Here is a 22544-nt window from a genome sequence, read left to right on the forward strand (position 1 = left end):
CTTCTTAGTGCTAATACACCTTACTTATTAAGTACTAAGTCGCATCTTAGGGCCATATTCAGATGGCCTAAATTCCACATAAATCCTTCTGCCTACTTTTTCTTATTAGCTGGCTTTCAGGCAGCTCCCCATTCAGCATCTTACATAAACTTCCTGAATGGCTCTCTAAAAACACCTAGATTCCTCCACTGACTGAGAAAACAGTCTTGAGTGGAATTTAGGCCATCTGGACTTGGTCTTTAAGGCATGATAATGTTGCAGTTTCAGACTACATTTTCTTTTGACTTTGTCATTGTGACAACTGGTGAAGGTCTGTTCAGTAGGATAGGTATTGAGTTACTCTTCCTCTAAAGAAAAAAAATATTTTTTAAGAAAACGTAGGTTTCTAAATAATTCAGGACTCTCAATCCTTCCTGCTACCTTCTGGAAATTTATACCATAGTTGGATCTCCTTAGCAAGGACACTTGATGCCTAGTTCTCTCTGAGCCATGTACACCGCTTTTGTTCCAGCTGTCTTGAAGATTCACAGGTAAAAATTTGGTCTTTAATATGACTAAGGCTCAAATCATTCACTGGCCTGTTGAAAGAAGGAATAAAAGCCCTAAACTGGCACTAAATATGGGCTGGGGAATAAATGGCTTTAATGTTCACCAGTTCAGGAGGAACACAGTGCTTTCAGTGAAGCATCGAGGCATTTCCCGTAGTTCTTCAAAATGAACCACTTTTCCAGTAAGCATCAGTCTGACATTTTGGGGTTCAGGCTGAACAAGATCTCTTTATTAAGGAAATGTATTTCATTATTATTATTATACTAGAACGCCTACAAGACACAATAGTATAATAGTGACACAAATTGGAAGATTGCATAGATCAATATCCAGAGCATCTGCTGATGTCATCTTTGGTTGAGGCTAGGGTATATTATTTTCACAATTACTTTGAGAAGAATGGGAATCTTGGAGATGGGACAACTTTCAGAAACACACAGTAGCTTCTTGAGAATCAGACAAAATACAGTATTTTAAAATAAATTTGGTAGGTATGCTTCTCTCCAAGAGATGCTATTTCCACTAGTAAAAAGCCCATTTTCCTGACCAGACACAATGGATAGGGTCCATACCAAAGGCTAGGTGGGTAATGGTTTTCAGAAATCTTGAGCACATGTATGATCAGATCCATGAGATCTGCTCAAGGTTGTCAGACAGCCATCAAGAGCAAACACATAAAGCACAAAATTCGGCTCTACCTCCACTTTCTAGGGACTAACAATAAAAAGTACACTGAATATTTGCAAAGAAAATTAAGCTTTTCAGTCACAATGCTTAGCTTCAACTGTTTCTGAAGTACAAATAGGAATTACCAGACTTAACAATGCCTTTTCTTAATTTTTTAGGGCACAGAGAACAGGTAAATACAACAATGCTCTTGCTGTAGTGCAGATGGTTATGAGCATGCAGTCTTATGAGCACACTGAGATGATTATCTTCCTCTTAGGGCATAATTCAGACCTGAAACTGCATCTACCATTTCTGACTTTTACTTTTTACGCCTAGAAGTCACCTGCCACAGTGAAGTTTCACGCAGTGAGACACTAAGTCCAACATGTGGAAAGACTGTTACTATAGCAGAATCAAACAAAAATCTCATCAAGTCCAATAAAATCATATTGGTTTCATTTTGTAGCTTTTCTTTACATGACGCTTAGAGTAGCATTATAAAAAAAATTTCATGATCACTCAATTAAGACTTCTAGGATATCCTAAAATATTTTGCGTAAGAATTAATACCCTTACAGTTAACAGACTGTTAGAAATATTAAAAAACATTTATCATATGAAAAGACTTACAAACATGTACTTTTCATTTCTGTTTTCAGCAAAAAAATACCCTGGTTTATTGGTTTTGCTCATTTTCAGAAATTCTGTATTGACACTAACACTTTTGTAGCTAGAGACTTTGGCTTTTTAAACGCAGGAATTTCATGTTTAGTTTTAGCAGATCCATTTCGCAGGCCAGATAATACATTCTACAATCTGATACTTTTTAACAAAACGCAATTCTATTTAAAATATATACACACACACTTATCTGCTGGCTATTGCACACTGCTGTTAAAAAACATATATGTATATAAAATACACACGCACACACACACAAGCTAACTTCCTTGCAACCGTTCCTATTCAAGTGACGGTTTTAATTTTCACTGAAGACTATCGTTTGCTCACTTTATAAAGATTTTATACTGGCCACACACACTGGACCTCACCCTGTTTATAAAAGTAGCTCAAGTAATCTTGAAGTGTATTGGAGGAGAAAACACATTGTAAGTTATTTAAAAAAAAGGCTCCCTCTGCTAGCTTTCATAAGGGAATACATTGAGAGGGCACATTTTAGCATTAAATCTAGTAACAAATATTTTGAAGTAGGAATGAAAAACAGTAAAACATGACTGAAACTGTGATTAAAACCACCTCTAGCTGTGTCGTTTCTGCTTTAGATGTTCCCAGAGACCGTCGCCCGCGCATGAAAACCGGGCACCACGCACAAAAGCGCCTACGCACCGCCGCAGCCCTGCCACCGCCACGCGAGATCCAGGCGGGTCTGCCCAACCGCCCCTCCGTCCGTTACACCCCGGGCGTTACTCCGCCCCGGCAGCTTCGCGTCGCGGCGGCCGCGCAGCGCTCACGCGCCGGGGGCGCCCGGAGCTGCGCGGCCGTTCGCCCGCCGCGGAGCGCCGCGCGGGAGCTGCCGCCGCCGCCGCCCTCGGGCCCCGCTGCGCGCGGCGCTCCGCGGCCTCGGCCTCGCCCCCGCCGCCCTCCCCGCGCCGCGAGTCCCGGCCGCGCCGCCAGGCTGCCGCGCGGCCCCCCCGCGCCGCCCGCGCTCACCGCCGCCGCCAGGCCCGCGCGGCCGCCCGCCCGCCCGCCCGCCGCGGCGGCCCGCGCCGAGCGGAAGCCGGCCCGCTCCGCCGAGCGCCGCCCCCCTCCGCGCGGCCCCGCACTCACCGGGCCGCCCGCGCCGCCGGCCGCTGGCTGAGGCCCCGCGCGGCAGCCCGCCGCCGGGCGCCCTCGCGAGCGGTGCGCGAGCGGCGCCTCCTGGTTGGCCGCGGCGCGGTGGCGCGCGGGGCCGGGCTCCGCGGGGGCGGCGGGGGGGGGGGGGGAGGGGGTTGAGCCGCGCCGCGGGTTACTACAGGTCATCCGCGCCGCGCTGGCGGCGGGCGGGGCGGGGCCGGGAGGGCGGCGGGGGGCGGGGCGAGCGCGGGGGCGGGTCCGCGGCGCGCGGCGTCATCCGCGACACGGCCTGCGCGCGGCCGCGGGAAGCGCGTCCCCCGCTCAAACCGGAGCGAACTGGCGCGGGGGGCGGGCGCGTGCCGGGGCGGGCGCCGTTGGCGGGCGGACCGCGGTCTCCTCAGGCCTTTACCGGCACTGAACGCGAGGTTAATTATCTTTGCCGATATTTTCACTACGTTGATAGCAGCTCCCTCCATGAGGGGGAACTGTAGTGATTTAGAGACCATGTAAAAAGTTAATTTTGCCTTAGGTGCAAAAACATGAACTGTTACCTTGTTTTGGCTGCAGCTTCGTTACACAGTAGTAGGTCTTTTCAGCGAGCCCCGCCTTTCAGATGTTAGTAACTTACTTTTATATATATATATATATAAAATCAACATAACTTTTAAGGCCTTCCATGAAGAGTCATTGTGAATTTGGGCTGTAGGAGCCAGGGGGATGCTTACATTCGCACTGTGGGAAGGAGCGAGCGCACATTACCGCCTCGGATCTCGGCTCTGAAGGGTCAGGAGCAGCTCCAGCGAGGGGTGTAGGACAGCGGTGAGGCCACGGGCTGCAGAGCTGGGCCATACCCTGGCACCTTGTAGAGAGTCTTCAGCCTTTTTAGATGCATTCATCATTTTTTCAGGTCCAGCGCTGTTGCAAGAACTCTAGAGTTACTGTTAAGGTTTTAAACAAGTTTTCAAGGCTCAGAAGAAAGATTTGATTAAAGCAGCTTGTATGGCTGTCCCACATTGGTGGCAACCACCAAGGCCAGAAGGGCTTGGTTCATTTTCCACCCTACATGCAGGTCCGGTGATCCTCTCGCACAAGCCCTTGGATCTGAAGAGCCCATAGATCTGTACTGCAAAATACATGAATAGGATAGTAGGATTTAAAAATTAATGGCAGCAGTCTGCACGAAAGCTTATCTACAGATTGCTCGGGAATGAATTACTTTGCAGCATTCGTAAACTGTGCAGCTGTCCACAGCACATGCAGTACATACAACCAATAGCTCTTCCACCTTTCCCTTGAAATACCATGTATTTTAGGGGAAAAGCACTGTTTACCTGTGGTTACATGCAATGTCAGTGTAGACTCCCGGGGTCCCGGTGTGGCAGGGAATACACTGGCTCTTACTAAAAGCAAGTTAACAGAGGATGCACTTCTAATCCCAAGACCAACTGAAATAAGTCGTCTCAGTTACTGGGGGAGAGGGGGAAATCCTTCCAGGTGATTAGATCTGGAACAGAAGAGATCATAACTGACAATTCTGAATTATCCAGAGAAGATTTCTGAGCTGTAAAGGTCATGAATTACCCAGCCAAAGAGATGGTAACTGAAATTTGGGTAGGAGTATAAAGAGGTTATATTTAAGCTTCTCACATCATTGGAAAATGTGAAAAGGGGTAAGTATAAAACAGTATACATGGAAGGGGGAGAAACTCATTTTTTGAAGATGGAAAACACGACATTTCTGCAACAGGCAGTTCAAATGACTTCAAGATAAAACTGCAAAAGCTGCTTTACATAAAGAAAGATGAGATTTAACACTGGAGAGAGCAAGGTGGAACCCCCCCCCTTCAGCCAGTTACCTACTCAGCATCAGACCTCATGTTGAACTCTGTTCTCTTGCTTGCTCCTAGGTAATCACTACCAACTGAGCAATGCAATACTTGGGCAAAAGTCTCACTTTGAGAAATGCAGGGAATCCACAACTTAAAGGTGGCCTTATATTAAACTGCTAGATGTGAAGACTACCAAATATTAGGAGAGGGAGATTCCAAATACATCTTTACTCCACATATAAATTTGTTGTAAACTTAGCATTTCACCCGTAACTTTATTATAGGCTGCATCATTGTGCGTGCTCTAAGTTTGCCTGAACTTTGAGTTACTTGAAATACAAAAGCTAACTGTGGCCTGTCTTTATTGCAAATGGGCATAGCTGTTGACCATATCACTAAGCCTTAAGAGCAAATGAGGAGTTTATGATGACATAGCTCTCCAGCAAGATATTTTCCCAGAAATTTTAAGGCCTTCAGTGTTGAACTCCCCCAGTGCTTACTGACTTTGTCTGGAGTGAGATAATAGCTAAGTTATCCAAACTATTACTGCAGCCTGTAATTAATTTGTTTGCTACCTTGTTACAGAAACCAAAGCAGTTAAAAGTACTTCCAGGGCACTAGAAATCCTAACTGCCTCACCACTGAACTCAGCTAGGATCTACTTACATGCAGGATTACATTTCCGACATTCATTACGGAACATTTTTTATGTCCTAGAAAGCTGTCCAGTGCATGGATCTTAAGCTAACTGAGATAGGAGTAAATCCATTCAAATAAACACCAAAAATATTTGGAACTAGTAAATGCTAACAAGTTTTGAAGCATTCATTAATGTGTAAAACATTTTCAAAGGAGTTGTGATTAAAAGGTTAAATTGTGTCCAATTACATTCCTCTATGGTAAGATTTCTTAAACTTTGCTGTGTACTGGTACTGTACAGCGCTGTACTGAGGTTGAGCCTCTTTACAGATTCTTAAAGTTTGTAAATAGCACGGGCAGATTTCTACCATTTTTCATGATTTCAGGGATTTTACCATACTTTTGTGCTTAGACGTAGTTTCATACAGAGTAGGGCTTTGGAAAGTTTGAAAGGTTTTGGTAATGTGTGGTTTATCCTTTATCACTTTTTCCTGTATGACTCTGCTGAATATCCAGTAGGGAAACCAAAGATCTTGGGGATTTATAATAGATGCAATGATCACAATTTAAATGACTGAAAACCTATGTTTATGGTTGGAAATTTAAACTGTGTAAGACATACACTCGTGATTCTGGAAGGCTTTGATCTTTACTACACAAACTATGCTCAATGATCAGAACTGACAAGTTAAAATATTCATTGATTTATATTTAAAGGAGAAAGCACAATAATACAATTAAAGGTAGTAAAGGAGATCTTATGTCACCCTGGAAAATTCAGGCAGAGAAGGAATATTTGTGAAAATATTCATGGGCCTTACCAATTACCTTAATGCTTTCACATTTTTTTTTAATTTACAGTAAGAAAGACTGATAACTATTCTCACTTTCTCTTTTAAAACTCTGTGGGCATCCAGTCAAGGAAAAAGAAACAGTGCCATATGGTTTGAGCAACAACAGAGAATGAAGAGCAAGTAGTAAATAACAGTGAGCAGTTTTTAGATTGCAAGTGATCTTACACAAATACTGATTTGGAAGTACAGTCGAATGACTCATCAGGAAGGAAAACAGATGACCAATGTTACCTGGTTCTGTATGGCCAATTCTAATTAATATCCAGTGGGTATTAATAAAACCGCCCACTAAGAGCTGCATTTATGAAAGAGAATCTATGAATTGTAAATGTGTGTGGAAGGCTGGCATTAATCCTTGATGAACAGGCTGCTACATACTGATACTCAAGAAAAAAGCTAGAGGAAAAAAAGCAGTATCACAGATAGCACAGATGTGAGAGCTTCTAGCTAAAAATCCCTGTAGGGACACAGAGGAAGGTACTTCAGGAAGGTATATATAGTTAAACTAAAACCTAAATTGACCTCTAGAGTGCAATAGCAGAGGCTACTAAAGAAAGGTTTGTGCAGAACACAGCTCTTGGTCTGGATAGAATATATTCCATCGAGAGCCTTCAAACTTGGGAAGAGTAAATGACTCTACAATTAGTAAACTTTCTCCATGACTGATTAGATAATTGAGAGCTACAAACTGCCACAATATTACTCATACTAAGTTATATGAATTTTAACCAAAAAAAAAATGCTATTAAATTGTTTGCTTTAAGTTTAGTTTCTTTAGCTATAAACAATAACCATTTCAACAAAGGGGCACATCATACCATTTGACCTTTTTTAATTAAATAGGATTGGTATCGTAACATTCTGTTTCTAAGGATTTCCTGGTAGTGTGGCATTTGAAAGTCCTCTTAATATGTAGAGAGGGCTGAACAAATATACTGAAGTGGCAGGGAAAGCCAGCTGCGATGAGAGTTCTGGCAGCAGAAAGAGTTCATGCTCCTAAACTGATCATTCTCAGAACTGTTATTTTTGGGATGTTCTTTTAAAAGATGGATTTTATTTTGTAGAGAAAGCAGCATGAGATTTCAATGCTAAATAGCCTCCACTTGCATATCAGCACATTTGACTCATTTTTATATAAGAAGCTTTTTGTTTCCAAATAAAGGAACAAATGAGTAAGTCTCTAAGCTTACACTGGAAAGCAGCAAACTGTGGCAACATACCTCCAATGATTAATTATTTAATACAACATTTGGTAATATGGCTGTGCCTAGTGGTAATATGCACTATCGCTTTTGACAGAGAGATTGATGATATTAATAATAAGGTGATCAAGAATATAGTGTAAAATTTATCATCACTAGACATTGTTCAGCTTTGAGTAGTTCTTTAAATTTCCCTCTTGTATTTTCTAATACTACAGATGACTGCCAACCTACTGCAGTAAATCAGAGTGCTATCTAGGTATTAACAGTATGACAGCTGCCCCCCCTGCACGCACGTGTGCACACACACACACACACACATTGAAATTTCCAGCTAGGGGAAAGCATGTAAATAGGTTAGGATCTATAATAAAACCTTCCAAGCAGAGTCTGGAACACTGCCACTCTGGGACTGCCATACTATGAGAAATTGTGTCACCAATGGAAAATCGGAGGCAGTATTAAAAATAGAATTTAATTCTGCTCTTGAACTTTTAGCACAAAAGCCTCATGTCTTTTTCTAGGCCAGTGAAACCTTACAATTGAGCTGACAGCATCAAAGGCAGACAAGAGGAATCACAAGCATCCAAGAACGAGCAGTGACTCGAGTCTGCAGGAAGAAGGCTCCAAAGACTGACTGAGTGACCAATGTGTTACAACATGAATTAATCATCAAGTAGACTATAAAAATATCCAGATTCACCTACACTGGTCCATGTTTGAGGTGTCTTGCCTGCCCTTCATAGTGTTTGCACACAAAGAGCTCTTCAGGCTACGCTACCTAGCAACTTACTGTGTGAGATTATTTGAGAAAATTAACTGAGGTAAACTACAGAGAATGTGAAGTTTGGAAATGACAGTACTTAATCAATGCCTGAATGTACTGTTCGGAGAAAATGCCCTCCTATTTCTCAGGTGTTCTGTGCAAACTGCATTTGTAATGCAACTTCTTCACTCACATTTGCAGTGCACCTTTCCTCTAGGGTGGGTTTAAGTCTGCTAAAGATTTCGTGAAGTCAGTCACCGCTACCCCATCGTATTTTTGTGACTGAAAGGATTTAGTCCTGCCTACAACTATAAAGATAGTTTTGAAAACATTCAGTCGTGTATACTGCAGGTCTGACAAACATCTGATCATAGAGAAGTTACTCCTGGGAAAAAACAGAGAAAAGTTTCATATAAAAATAGGCAGTTGCACTCTTTGTCTTGTGATGTATAAGAAACAAAATCATTGTATACATTTTGAAAAGCGCCTGGTGTGTAACAAGTATGTTGTGACTCACTGACTATGTTCTACAGCTTCTGAGCAACACCGCTCTTGATCAATATATTCAGTGTCTGATTAGTCAAACTGCATCATGCATTCATACATGAAACTGATTTTGAATTTGGGGTTGTCTGAATACTAACTTGCATTAGATTTTACATTGGCATGACAAAAAAATAAATCACATGAATAGCCATGAAGTTTAGTCTGCACAAATTGAGTTCATTGGACACACTTAGATTTCGTTTATACTAAAGAACAGCAATGCTGGAATGAAGTTATGAAACTTCCAAAGAATGGCTTTCAGTGCACTTTATATAGGAGGGTAGCAACTATTTCCCCCCTTTTCAGAGATATGGAAAGTAAGCCATCACACCGATTTGACTAAATCAGACAGCAAATCTTTAAAAAATTTAGGGATATAGCAGAGCTGTCCTATTTTATGGGCCATGCTGACCATTACTACATTGTCTGCTGCTTGACCATTTTGCAAGGCAATAGTTTATTGTGTTTAAGTAGGCCAAACTGTATGTTATCAAACATCTGTTAAGCCCTTTGGAGCCACTGGGGCTATGCAGCAGCAAGTAATAGACCTGAGGTATGCAAGTAGGGGAGATAAGGGGAAAAAAAAAAGTTACCTATTTCCTTAAAGCCTAATTTATAACACTTGAACATGTATAAAACTGGTGGTTATTCACAGGTATACACATTCATAGGCTTCTAAGCAATGATGAACAGAATGTCAGATCTGCTCAATTACAAATTTATAGAGTTCTCTGCTGTTTGTCTCAGACAAATAATACAGCCTACTACTCCAGAGAACGTTCACTCTTCAGGTTCCTCTTTAGTAGTGCTATCAGGAGTTTTGCTTAAGTACTGACTGATGCACCTACTCATTTGCATCATTACAGTTACTCAGTGATTGAAAAAATAGTATCAAAAACAACAGACAGTAAAATAGGAATTTCTCTAACAGCTATATTTTATATGCCTAATAAAGAGTAAATGCATTCCAGTAAGTGCTAGAATATTTCATTGCAATAGTAGAGAAAGGTTAAAACCAAATAAAATAAAATGCTGAATCAAATACTAAAATAGACTCTACAGAGACACTCTAACACTCTCTTCTATATTATAAAAGAATAAAAGAAAGCTACAAGTATAGAGCTGAATAATACCTGTAACAAGTAAAATGAGAAAACATACAGACAATAAAAACAGGAAGATTTAAGAAAAAGGTCTCTCTAAAGAATTTATAGTTGAAGATACAATGAAGTATGATTTGATAATCCTCCTACATGTTAGCATTATCCTGAATTATATCTTAAGAAGGCATAAATAACTGAAGACAGTGTGATCTCTTTGATTATTGAAGTGATCCAACACTGAGTTCAGATGTATGATGGTTTGTTTTAGGGAAAACAGGTCAGTAATATCTAGGAGCACATGGAGAGTTCATCCTCACCTGATGCAGGAAAGGTCAAAGGATTAGAAGGATTAAGATTAAGCGTGAGGAAGACTACAACCAGGCTTTCTTAACAGCACTAAATGAGGACACCCGAACATCATGATCTGCATCACAACAGAAAAATTGCTTGATCAGCTAATGGACCATATGTGTGTTCTTCAAATGTTACATTATGTATCTTGGTATTTCTCCTGCTATTTCCAAAGCATGAGCACATCCAGGAAATGAAAGTAGAATATATGTGAATAGAGGTAATAAATTAGAAACAACACATTCTTTACATGTAGTGAATATTTTTAAGGGATTATGCCTCTAAACCCTCCCCTTAGGAAACCAAAAATCTATCATATTTGGAGGAGAACATCATAACTCAGAGAAGTGCTAGGTCCTGAAACTGGGATCTAGTTTAAAACATGAGCAGTATTTCCTCCTAAATACTGTATTCTGGACCTTTCTGGAGACAACCCATGCCAAGAAATTCTAACCCCAATGCAAACATTCATTACATTTGGCAAGAAGACAAGGAACATGACTTTATCCTCTCCAACTATAAATAACTCACAACACACATTTTGGGTTTGTGCCTGCTAGCCAATTAAGCGTTGAAAGGACATAATACACTCAGCACGGACAAAGACCGTTGTGTTGCTGTGTGGGCAGTTGTCATCCTACGACATGATAGTACTGCTATTCACAGAGACCTTCTATAAACAAAAAAGGTGGTTTTAATATATTAAGCTTTCATGCATCCTAAGACAACTTGGGGAAAACAAAACATTGTTTAGCTAGTTGCAAATAGTTATTCTCTGTAAAAAAAACTATATTTTATTTGTCCTTGGTTTAATGTATTTGGGTTGTTTTTAAAGGCATTTCGTCACACCTATTTCTCTAGATTAGACAAACGCCTGGAATTTTAAATCTCACATTATAATTAGTACAACTCATTAAGGCCGTGTTCTCACAAAACCTGTTTTGCTACTGGAAGACAATACTGAAAGATTACAAAACTCAATTGCATAGACTGAATCAACTCATTTTTCTTCCAGAATGGGACTTTAACACAGCCAACAACTTCAGTTTTGACTGCAGCAAGGTACTGCTGTTACCTTGGGGTGGTTGGGCAATAATTGCTTCTTAAGTAAACAGTTAGAAAAGAACTATGGTTTTTGGAGGCCTACATAAAAATTTTATTAATATCCACAAAATAAGCATAAATGTAAAATCTTGGGCATGACAAATGTGAATCATTACACTCTCAAAATTAGATACTTATTCTTATATTAAAGTAATAAGAGCAATTACTCTTGTAGTACACTGATGCATTAGAAACATCTGTAAACTAAACGGTTGTTTTACCATAAAGTATTCTTCAGATAAATTTGATCAACTATTTTTTCAAGGTTCTTTGCAAGTTAGTAATAGACAACAATACTACTCTGGTAATATTGTAATTAACAGTGATGTATATAGAGGATAAGAATAGTGAATACAATAGTGGCATACTCGTGAATAATAAATGAAATTACTGAAAGTACATTGTGGAATATCTAATCACTGTTTGAAATCTGGATGTCTTTGGGAAAGGAACAGCTAAAAGAACATCAGGTGTCATTTGCTTTGTTTCTGCTAAGCTGAGGAAAGTATGAGAAAAAACATTCAGAACTAACATTTCCTAAGAAATTTATTTTGATGATAGTAATGAAGAGCATTAAACTTGTATCTCCTTATTTTTCTTGTATAAGGGAAAAGAAATTTTCTAGCAATATAAAGTATCCTGCGACTATTTCAAAGAACAAGTCATTAGAAAAAAGATACAATAGTCATTACTTCTATCTTATTCTAACAGTTTGCAACATCAATATATGTTGCATCAATACAAACTCTTTAGACTTATTTATTACTCTACTCATCTTTTCCTTAGTCCACAGCACTGAAGATAACAATCAATAAGATATTAATTACCCCATGAAAAGAATGGTCATTTTTAATCAAGAGAAAATCCAGCTTTCAGTCTGATTTTAGAAGTTGATTAGTACTATTCTGCAAATATACAAAGAATCATGCAATGTGGTACAGATTACACCCTATCACCCTTATTTAGTAATTTTTTATGATATTTATTAAGGCTGTTTCATGGAGAAATACTAAATAGTTAAGCTCCTAATCCTAAGACACTGCATGATCTCCTAACCTGCTGAAAAGCAATGCTTTCAAAGCACTGTTAGGCATCACAGTAAGCCTTGTGGGAACTATGTTTGCCCTAACTTACATTTACTAGTCAGGTATAAAATAAAAAATTAACTTCCATTGAAAAAAAAATCAGTGCTTGTATAAACAAAGCCTGAAAGATTTACAGGCTCAGAATCCAGAATGTAATCTTAGGTTTACTACTAAAAATTGTGATTTTTTCATGGTGCAGCTAATGATTTTTTAAATTTTACATAAACAGTGTGGCTTTCAAGAAACACTTCTTGTCTACAGAACCCAGTCTTTGTTTTAGGAAATACATAAATGCTATAATAACATGGGCATTGACTCACATAGGTCCAAAATAAATAATCTTTGTGCCAGCTGTGGACTAGCACTCGCACACATGACACAGCAGGCTGGAGGAGGAACTGATGATTTTGACACCTCCTTGAAAGTGCAGACAGTACAACCACAAACTGGCAATTTCAAGAAAAAGGTGCTGTATTTCAACAATGTCTCTTTTAAAAGAGCACAGCAAAATTGGTGCCAGGGAAGGGAGAGGCCAACCAGCAGGTAATTCTCCTGCTTAACTAAACTTTCTGGGTCCCTTGAAAATTCAGCTTCATCTCCTGCCAGATTTTTCCCTCCCCAACAAGAACTGCAGTCCTCATGAACAACTTACCTATACAGGCTGTTCCCAGAACATAACCCAAGCGCTCTGACCAAGCTGCTCTAACCCCTGCTCTCCATCCCCTTTGCCTTCATCGCTTGTTGTGGCACATGCAACACAGACCTTGATCTTCAAACAATTGCATCAGATCAGGATCAAAGTTTAGAGGCATCAGAGAATCCAACCACAAGCAAAAGACCTTTTCATACTTGAAAAACAACATACATACTTGTGGAGCCATGTAACTAAAAGCATAGTTATGGTTAGACCCATGATGATGACTAAGATGAAGACTACCAGCTCGTCGGTGCATGGTGTGCTGTTCACACCAACAGCACAGCCTGCAGTGCCAGGATTCATCGCTCGCTTTCAGTGACACCTCCCGACTTGGTTTTGTTTTTCCATCAGGAGCTAAGATTTCAAACTGTGACAGTAAGAGCTAGCTGTGACAACCTGAACCACCAAACAAGTGTTTATCCATGGAAAGCTGGATATATTTTTTAAATAATTGGAGGCTGGTGTATCTGTATCCTATTTCAAAGGCATTAACTGTGGTAATAGCCCCTCTTCATACCAGGCTTACTGATCATGTCTAAATGACTGCGTTCGCTGCCCCTTAGCTCTGTTAACTGAATTCTCCCCTGCCTGGGTGGCAGATTGCTTCTGCTGAAATGAGACAGGAAGAAGAGTTCCCAGCGCATTCCAGCTCTTCAGTTCTTGTTGGCTCTGGCCGGCTCTGGCTGTTGGTTTTTATTCAGCCATTCAAAGGGTGATTGCAAGGCTGGGATAAAGGGCCTCTGCGGTTAGTCCAAGCGACAGTTCCCGTGCTCTGTGCAGCTTGCATACTGTACTGGCAGGAGACCACTTCTCCTTGCCATCACTGCTGCTTTCCAAAGCTAGTTATTTTAAGTCACATCTAAATGAGGAATTATCAGCTTAAGATCAGCCTTTCTTTCCTGCAGCAGGTTCCATTATATGCAGTACATGTTAACTAAAAAGCAAAAATTACATCCCTCTCACTTGAGCCAAACTCCTATCAGCTTCAGTAGGCGTCAGCTCTGGCTTAATTAATGAATTAAGAGCACGGCTGTAGGTGCCTGAGCGCATACCTCAGTGACGTGCACAGTGTGCCTGCGCATAGCTGAACACCAGACACCAAGGCGTAGCAGTGCTCATTTCAAACGCCGCTCTGCCTGTTAATGACGGACATCCTTGCCCAAAGGAAGATATGTGACTCAGCACCGCTTTTTGTACCCTCTGCCTGACAACACCTTGCTTGCTGGTGGTGTTCATTTGCCCTCTCTCCAGCTCATCCCCTAAGCAACATATAAGCAAACACACCAACAAAAAAAAACCCTCTCACAGGACTCTTCACACTCCAGTCTGCCTCATATACACTGATTTCCCTCCTTGCTGTCAATACTCTGCATCTTCAATCTGTACTTGCTGCCCGGTCATCACATATAAAGGCAGAGTATCTATACCAGCAGTTAGCATCGGATACATTGACATAATCAAAGCAGAGGCTAAAAAGCCCATTGCAGTCAAGATCTTAGAAAGATGAAGAGGTTTGCAAATGAGGAAAACAGAACAAAATGCTCTTAACATACTTGCATTTTTTTTCCGTGAAGCTAGTTATATTTTTTTAATCCATCACTAATTTATCTATGGTGCTTTACCCATTAAATGCAAAAACTTACACATTGAAATAAAAAGATGTAATGTGGTATTTGCTAACAATCAAATCCCAATATTTTTTCCTCAAGCCCAACTGAGGAAAACTCTTAATTAAATCAGTGGCTAAGCACTAAAGGACGACCACGAATAGACCTTTATATCATAGATCCCACCAGGCGGTGAAGATCATTTCCACCCAGCCAAGCCGGGCCCCCCTTTCATCGCCACTGAGTTAAAGCAGTGTGGGTCAATCCATTCCCCACAGAAGTCAACGTATTTCTATTAACACCATCTGGTACATACTCAGATACCTGTAGAGTTTAGGCAGGTTCACTTCCAGGTGTGATCCTCAGGTCTGATTTGCATCCGCCCTCGAGCTCCCCAGCTCCTTGCCGTCCCTGCAGACCCACATCTAAGGCCGTGCCACCGTGGGGCGCGCGGCCCCATGCGCCGGGCTTGCCCAGGCGCTCCTGCCCGGCTCCTCTGTCCTTATCGCAGGTTGGCCCCCGCAGCTCTTCCAGCTCACCGTCTGTGTGGCCGTGCTCTCGGCCACATTTCTGAAATGATTCAGTTTAAAAAAATAAACAAAACGCACCTTCCCCTTGGGGAAAAGGCATGAACAACAAGTTAGGAGTGAGAATACCAGGAGCCTGTAGTTACAGCCTAAGACTGTCATTACATTAGATTACGTACAATTAAGACTGTCTGCAGTTTGGCATCTTTGAATTAGTTATTCAATCCTCATTCACTTGCTTTTATTGGAGGGAATGATCTGAAAGCAGCTGAAATCACTGTATTAGCTCAATGCATTCAACTGCATATGGGCTTCAGCCATAAAGTCAGGCTCCAGATTTGCACTCCTTAAGTTTAAAGGGAAAGCTCCAGTCCAGGCTCCGCTCTAGTTCTTTGTGCTTCTGTTGTTGGCTGCCAAGATTCATTTGAAACTGATCATCAGTCGGGAATCTTTTGAAGAATCTATGCACGGGGTGCGGGAGGGGGGTATATTTGCATTTCAAAAGACTTCACTTAATTTTATCAATATTGCCATCCTTAGCAAAATACCCTTGAGAAGCCAGGTGTGCCCTGGGAAGGCATGGAGAAGGTGGAACAAAGCCACAGTTAATTATAGAATGCTGGTGGAATTAATTTAAATTTAAAGCATAAAACTGTTCCCTTTAGTATTACTAAATTTGAACTGGGATGGAATAGAACAATGGTAGCCCTCAGACCGCTTTAAACAACATCGAGTGAGTCTTTAGCTGCCTTAACAAGAGAACTAAGAAAGCCTATAAAGATTCATCATTCAAAATCTCTAAGAGCTGAACAGAAATTGGCTGGAGAAAGTTCAATCACTTTATTACATGCATGTCCATATAGTGGTAGCTCCTTTGCTTCAAGCCTGTCACCAAACCTTAGCGGATGCTGCACAGTCCTTGTCAAGCATTAACAGAACCTGGACATTATGTTCTAATCCTTTTTATTTAAAATTTTTAAAAACTAATAAAAGATCTATAGAACTCTGCTGTAGGCATAGCATGTTTTACCTGGGCTCAGATTGCTGTCTTTAGAATAGCACTTGTTCAATATCTGATAAATTAAAATGATGTATTTGTAGTGAATACACAACTGACAGCTACTTTTCTGTCAAAGATTTAATTGAAAGTTATTCAAACTGATAATGCCAAGAAAGCAATGGCAGTATTGGCATTGCATCAAAAGTCAGTCTTGGTACATTAAGAAGGTATCTTTCATGATGAGAGAAAAGATTGAATTTTTTGGAAGGTTGGCTGGGTGTTTGTTTTTTTCTCTTTTTAAACAAGTTCTGGCAGCTGGGTTACAACTCTGGATGGAAGCCAATAGTGCCATTTTCACTTGCAGTCAAGACTACAGCTTAGAACAGAAGAAGAAACAAATCCCTGTCTGCAGTGAGAGCTGGAGGGAGAACAAGCGTGCTCTGTCTGGCAGCAGGTGGTAATGGGGGAGTCCAGTAACAACCAGTGGGGTTGGTTATATATTACCCTCCAATTCATTTTTTTTCTTCCCTCCCCTTTTTTTTAATGCAAGCAATCTAAAACACTGCTGTCCATCTGCACTCCCTGATGACATCTGGTTTGCCTTCTCACAGATGAAGTCAAAGCCACCCAGCCTCTGTACCTCATTCAGACCACTGCCCATTGATGTCCACCTCTGGCTCTGCAAGAGACAACTTCATGCTGTACTCCATCTTCTCCAGCTCTTACTGTCTTGCAGTATGAAATCCTACACAGCAAAAATAATAATAAAGCCATAGTAGAAGAATATCCTTATAATACTGAAAAGGATGCATCACATCATGACAATAGCAAAACAACAGCATGAAGTACCTTATTCTTTTCTCCTTTTGACATCACTTTACCTTCTACCAGTCTTTGCAGAGATTGAGTTTTAGATACGGATATTTCCAAGTGCTGCAGGGGCACTAAGGAAACTAGCCTGTGACACAGCTGTGCCAGCCAGTGGTACCAGCAGGCTTAGGCACCCAGCTATGCTTTTAGCAATTTGCAGTAGTGGAAGACTGGGAAGCAGTAATAATACTGTGGCCAAAGAGGTAAACCGAGGCACAGAGCATGAGGACCCATTCTGAATCCCAAGGCAATCAGTTAATAAATTCTGATTTGCTTATTGCAAAATGATGAGCCTTTAAATTCATTTGTGAATCTCAGTTTCCTATATGACAACCCGCTGTCCTGACTTCTAGACCATCATTCAGATTACTAGATCAAACACTCTTTTACCTTGGTAAAAGGACTGGGAAGTCAGCAGAAGATCTATTTTTCCATTTGTGTTTGTTTTTAAATGCATGAGGGAATTTGTTACACCTTCTGTATTTATAAATGCAATTCTCTTGAGCAGATTATGAATTCTTGAAACTAACATCTCCCAAGGTTATGACAAGTTTTTAAGACTGTGATTTAGAACACCTTGAAGATCTGCATTCTCACTGGGTTTGTGGTATAACATTAAAACCCACCATACCTAAGTTTTCTGTTTACTTCAGCAGTATGTATTTTCTCAACACTTTCTAAAACATCTGGAGTCATATGGGACAATCTGGATGATGAGAAAACTCAAAGGCCTTTGCTTCAAAATGTGCAGTCTCCTAAGACAACACTTCCTGAGAGGCAAAAGGTCTTGAGAACGCACTGCCGCGAGGCTTGCAGGAGGGCCCCAAGCCTGCACGCAAACAAACAAAAACCCCACGTTATCTAAGAGGCAGACTGGAACAGCCCTTAGTCCTCAACCCCTACGCATTTCAGATGACCTTCTAGTGACTCCTAACTTTTGCCTCAAATAAAAGTGAAAAAAGCCATACACAAGCGCCAGGATTACATGCTATAGATTGGGGGAATAAAATCTTCTCAAGTTTTCCTGCTGACTTCAAGCCCTTTCCCTTGGCACTGTATGTTTTAAAAGATAGAGAAAACACTGCAGTCAAATGCCTTTCAGCCTTCCCTGCTGTTGCTTTGATTCAAAGCAGGCCTGGATTAGCTGAATTAGGTGTATTTAAGAGTTGTCATACACCAGTGGAAAGACACACTGCTTTGGACTTATTTCTGCAATGTTTCTAGGTCCTTTAAAGGCTTCGGTGCTTGGCACTGAGTACAATCTCAAACCTGAGGTGAGGGAAGTTTTTGACACATCTACATTTTGACACATCTACTTTATTTTTTCTCATATTACATATGCACATGTGAATTCCATCCCCCAATCACGAGTAAGAATTAAAGTTATAATCTGTGATGACTAAACACTATACAACTGAAGATCTAAATTCCTAGGTACCACTCCACTTCTCATTTAAGAATGACACTTAACATAGGATCTCAAATGGAGATACTTTTTCCATAGCTGCTGTTTGGATTCAATGAGAGTTGTGGGTGCCAGTGCCCAATATCCCATACTGCCTTTTCAACATGCCTGTAAGCCTTCAGCCCACATTATCTCCTCAAAAGTGACAAGAGATACTTGGTTTTGGCTGTATGCACTCTCTCTCTCCTCACTGTTGTTTATGGCTGAAATCTCAACTCAGTTTTCTTCTCCACAACTCCCCACTGTGCTGCCCCCATGTTATACATCCTCTACATCACCATATACAAGATATGCTGCAATTCAAGTGCCAAAAGTTGCTAAAGCGCTTATGCAAGTTAATTACTGTGCCTGTTTAATCCCATATAATGCAGATTAGTGCTGTCGTATACCATTCCAAGAGCAACTGATGGAACAGGCAGGCCTGCTGTCATCTGGGCATTCAGTCAAGGAAACCTCTACCTTGAAGACCAGCAGCTGCTTACCTGGGAGGAGAAACCAGTCACACTGTTCCCTGTCAAGACATAGCAAACAGATGCAAAAGCTAGATACAACAAACAGGTTTAGAAAAAGGTATTAGACCCCTCATTTCAAAATTAAAAGTATACTTAATTATTAACTTTAATTCCATTCCCCACTTCTGAATGCTTGGATGAAAAACCTTATTTGTAAATAAAGTTACAAGGAGGAGTCCTATGGAAGATGTCCATTATTTCAAGACATGAACCAGAATGACAGTCAAATCGCTAGTCACCATTTTCTTACCAAACTAAACAACTTAATATATGCCCATTTCTATCAAAATGAATATGAGTAGGCCAGAGAAAGCAGTCTAATTTCAACAGCAAGTCATCCCTAATAGGGAAGCAGATGGTGGAAAGGTAGGTTTTACTGGAATCTTAGTTTCTCACACTTTGGGTCAAATCTAACTGGATTAATTTGCAATCATCACTCAGGTAAAATGCCCTTTGACACCAAAGTATGGTTATATCGTGCCTGCTTATTCCTCAAAAGAGTGCAAATACAATTTGAATAGATGGATAATTTCAAAAATCAATGAGATGCAATATTTCAGGACTTTCACTAATGCTTTTCCTGTTTTGGAAGGGCAAATACTACCAGTTGTCTAGAGTTGTATCTGGTGATCAGAACTACAGCATTTCATAGGGCAACACAGTTAACTGAGCTATTCCTCATCCCATGACAGCTAAACAAACATTTTCCACCTCAGCCAACTTTTTTATGGTCAAGTTATAAACTTTTCCATCTCCAGTTCACAGCTGACAAGATGTTGATTGAGGATGTTAATAGTGACAGAGTACAACGATATATAATACGGCTCTCTGCCACTGAGAGCAAATCAAGGCACAGGATAGTAAACTTCCACATTTTTAAAAGCATTTTTTGTTTCATGTGACTCAGTTATAGATGCTAAGTAGAACTGAGTCGTTGCTAACACCTGCCGGTGTGCTGCGGGACGGCGATGCCCGGCAGCGGTGAGCTGACCGCGCGGGGACGGCTCAGCCACCGCGGCGAGAGCTGCGACGGGTCGGCCCACAGCCCCGCTTCTCTGCCGTCTCCCCCGGGGCAGTGCTCGCTCCAGCATGGCCGGAGGTTACCGCCAGCCTCGCTGGAAGTGGAACAAATGCCAGGGAAGAAAGCAAGCATATTGGTCAAGCATCAGCCAAGAGGTGGGAGGGAGGCTCAGAAGGCCTAAAATCAAGAATGAACAGGATGAAAAATTAAATCCTGCCAGAACATAAACCAGTTTCCAACTTATGGTACTCAAGAATATAAAATATTTTTCACAGTTTTTTTTTTCCGACCATCAAAAAGCAGTGATACATTTTAAATAGCTTGTAGAGCAGCTATAGTAGGGCTCCTTCTTTTCTTCATCCTCCCTCCTGCTTCCCAGCTTTAACATCTTCCCTCAGAAAGAAAGAAGTCAAGCTACAAAATCACATATACAAAAGAAATTTTCAGGCAAAACACTGAAGCAGAAGGAATTAAAATGGAAGATAGGAGTGTGAATTAATGCACTAAAGCACCAGCAGCCCCCACAGCAGAGAAGTTGGATGTGAACTGTCCAGAGCACTCAGGAGGCAGTAAGTCTATTTTTTAAACTTCATAAAGCTGCAGCAGGACTCGGTCCCACAGTTCCTCCATGCAGGAGCAGCAAGACAAACTCTCCTCCTCCCTTTCATCCCACCTACCTTGGCATCCTGCTCTTGAAGCGATGAAACCAGGAAGCCACCCTGCAGCCAGGCACTACAGACCACGTGTGCTGGGTGATGAGGAACACGACCAAGCTGTGACCTTGTCTGGTTTTGGAAGTGTGAGCGTGTCTGTGCCTCAGTCTTGATGCCCAGGGACAGGTTTGCAAGAACATCCTATCCCTTGGCACTGAGGACTGAGGTTTGGCTATTCTCAGCAACCCAAAATACTTATTTGTGACTAGTGATAAGCACAAAAAAAAAAAAAAAAAAAAAAAAACAGCACCATATTGAAAGTTTGTCCATCGATGCAGTAACCTAAATGAAGCTGAACTCTTAAGAAAAGTCTGAATTTTAGATCTTAATTTCAAAAATTCTGAGGAGTTACACTTTGTTTTGTGAAGCTTTGAAAAGCTTCTAAAATACACCACAACAAAAAAGTATCTAAAAAATCTTATTCTAAAGTCTGAGACCTTAATCCTTCCCGGCTGCTTTGGTGTTGCATTTCTGCCAAAGTACCCACCTCCAAGAGAGCTTGAGCATGTGAAAAACGATGTGCATCTGCAAAAAAACTGCCTAAAAGAAGTAGGAATGTTTATATAATATATATCGCTTTGCTGTATACTGTATACTGGAAACTGTAATAAATAAAGGCTTGAAAATGTTAAGCTTTCCTCTGTGGTACCCAGCGAAGAGAACAACCAACTGTGGTTTATACATTATTCACTCTTTGTGATGGATTAAGCAAGTAATTTAATTATTTCTCCTCATCTGTAAAATGCAACTGCATTGTTTACCGTTCTTTGTAAAGCCTTCACGAGTCCGCAGACAGAGAGAGCAAGGCACATGGCAAACATCCTCCAAGCCTGAACTGCGAGGGGCGAGCAGCAGCCAGGGCGGTGTTGTGAACGCCGCTTGCGCTCTGGCTGCCTCCGCGGAGCTCTTCAGGACTTCCTTCGGCCGCGGTCGCCACGCTTACATTTATTTTTGTGTATAGGTACGTGTGTGTATGTGTGTGTGTGTATACACATAGGTACGCAAATATATATACACACAAACACACACACACAGATAATTCATCTTTTTTCCCCCCGAACACCCCGGGGCCGCCCGCGCCCGCTCCGCGCCGCGCTCCCGCCCGCGGCCCCGGCGCGGCGGCGCCACCTGGCGGCGCGGCGCGGCGCAGCGCGGAGCACCAGAGCTGCTAGAGAGAAACACTCGTTCAGGAAAGGCAGCGGGAGGAGGTTCCGCGGTTCAGAAGGTGGAGGAGCGGCGCGCGTCCCGCTCCTCGGCCTCTGCCCCCTCGGCCGTCCGCCTGCACCCCGCCAGCTCCCCGGGCCGCGCCGGGACAGCTTCCCCCGGGCTTCTGGCCACCTTCTGAGTTCAGCTCTGCTGCTCAAGCTTTTAGAGATGTCTTGACAGCAACTTAGAAAGCCATTACTATCCGTCTTATGAAAGCTACTGCTTTTAAGCCTTACACTATCAAAACACGTGCATACTTGCATGGAAGGGTGACAGAATAAGGGTTTCCCTACATCAGTCATAACCTAGAGCACTTTCCCGCATACAGGCGGCCCATCACCCAGCCTCTCCGAGCCGACCACCGGCACTGGCTTCCCTTCAAGGTCAGCCCCGCTGGACATGGTGAAGTACGTGATCACCGCAAACATGTTTTTC

The 22544-nt window shown here is 41.7% G+C and overlaps 1 protein-coding gene across 3 annotated transcripts in view; it reads right to left on the minus strand.

Annotated features, from left to right (window-relative positions):
• The window catches only part of ACSL3 (acyl-CoA synthetase long chain family member 3), a 52254-nt gene extending 49184 nt beyond the window's left edge, over positions 1-3070 (minus strand). For all 3 annotated transcript variants that reach the window (XM_062582845.1, XM_062582848.1, XM_062582847.1), the window contains exon 1: positions 3007-3070. The gene's annotated coding sequence lies outside the window, so the exon portion shown is untranslated. The remainder of the gene's footprint in view (positions 1-3006) is intronic.
• Between the last annotated feature and the right edge of the window lie 19474 nt (positions 3071-22544).

This window comes from Rhea pennata, chromosome 9 (assembly GCF_028389875.1).
Source record: "Rhea pennata isolate bPtePen1 chromosome 9, bPtePen1.pri, whole genome shotgun sequence".
In the NCBI taxonomy this organism is placed as follows: Eukaryota; Metazoa; Chordata; class Aves; order Rheiformes; family Rheidae; genus Rhea; species Rhea pennata.